Source organism: Nannochloropsis gaditana, assembly GCF_000240725.1.
Source record: "Nannochloropsis gaditana CCMP526 unplaced genomic scaffold scaffold223, whole genome shotgun sequence".
NCBI lineage: Eukaryota > Eustigmatophyceae > Eustigmatales > Monodopsidaceae > Microchloropsis > Microchloropsis gaditana.
Window position 1 is genome coordinate 3,860 of NW_005803730.1, and position 1,868 is coordinate 5,727.

The window sequence follows — 1,868 nt, forward strand, 5'->3', positions numbered from 1 at the left end:
GGAGGAGCTTGTCTCACACCTTTTCCCCCCTCCTTCCCGCGTTCCCCTCCGTCACTCTTGTCCCTCTTCATTCCTTTTTCCTTTTTCCCCCTGGCCCCTCGTGATTCTTCCTTCCCTCCTCTGATTCGCTCCCTACCACGCCTTCGGAGACGTTGTCGTCCTCCTTTCTTTACCTTTGGAAGGGAAATTCGCCACCAGGACTTGAGTGAGGGGGTCCACCTCGTCGCCATGCGTGAGGGTGATGGAGGGATGGAGCAAGGATCGCAGGAGTCCGATATCGCTTTCCCGGACTGTAACGCCTTTCAAGGCGACATGCACATGTAAAGACGCCGGGGGCAGTGCCCGCGGGCGCTGTTTTTTTTCCTTGATGCGTCCCGACACGCGGTCGACCGTGCGTTGGAGAAATGTGGATATCGAAGGAAGGCGTAAGGCCAGGAGGACAAGGGGGATGGACACGACCAGAGTGCAGGAGCCCAGGAAGAGTAGTCGCGATGAGTAGGGAGGGAGGGCCTGCCGCATCAAGCGGACAAAAGGACAGGTACCCCGAGGGAAGCCCTGCGTATGACCTACGTGTACGTGGAAAGGTGCAATAGCAATGTGAAATTTCATGGGCAGAGTCCGAGTTGCTAATTACAACAAAATTGCGTGCGAAAAACGTCACGCCTTCAACTGACTGTCGATAGGGAGGATGGGAGCGTACATGTCCAAACACAAGAAAAAGGGAATCAAATCGACGACCCACCGCATGTAAGACTATTATGACACAGATATGTCGAATTTTAAGGACTTTTTGATTGCATGCTTTGTAACGACAGCATGGATCGTATCGTTGGAAGGAACTAAGATGGCAACGCGATAGGCCATTCCTCCTACCCCGCCTTCTTCCCTTTCCGTCCCTTTTTTGGAGGAATGACACGCATCTTGGCGCTGCAAGCGACTTTTTCTTGTGAGCAACTGACTTGAAGACCTGCTGCATCCTCGTTTGAGATATTGCAGGCAGTCTTTGTCTCCTTTCTCAAAGCTGCTTGCTACACTGTCGCTCATTTCACATTGGGGGTCAGGAGGTTAACGTTACATACCGGTGGCTGTGTACGAAATATGGTGGGGAAGACGGACGACTTCCTCCCGAACGTTCTATTTCTTAATTGCATGTTGTTATCTCAAGGTGTTCCCGCCGTGCATAGGGACAGGGTCTCACTACCCGCGATGTGGGAGCCGCTTTCTTCGCCTTCGTCAGGTCGAGAGGAGGGAGGCAGGAGCAGCAATGAGGAGACGGAGAGTGAGCAGGAGGAAGGGCTTCTAGCATCATCGCCTCCACCATGTTCAGGATTGGTCCATGTCACACGAGAGGGGACACGTGTTGGAGCCACAGGCATGACGAAGGCGCTACATAACCCTGGGGTCGCCGCAGATCAGGAGTCGGTGGGAAAACGAGTGGCAGAGGCAACGACGTCGAATATCGCTTCGACACTGGAAACATCCAAAGAAAACAGAGAGGTTGATACCGGGAAAGTAAGGAGACGCCAGCGGAAACAGAGCCAAGAAACAAAGGGGCCGCAGGAAGCTGTGGGTCCGGGCGGGAAGAAGAGCAACAAGCGCCCACGGCAAACCCAAAAAAACGAAACGGACAAAAGAGACGATGCACCTAGCTCCCCATACTTGGTAGATAACAGTAACATCACTACCGTCGAGGCCACGCATCGCGACCCAGACGTGGGGACGGATTGCCCCGCCGAGGCAGGGAAGCGAGGAGATATGTCAGTGCCCGCCACGACCAAAGCGCGCCCAAGAACTAAGCGCGACGGAGAGGTCCCGCTCCCCGGCGCCTATGGGAAGCTCTTTGATCTGTACACGGGTAGGGAGGGAGG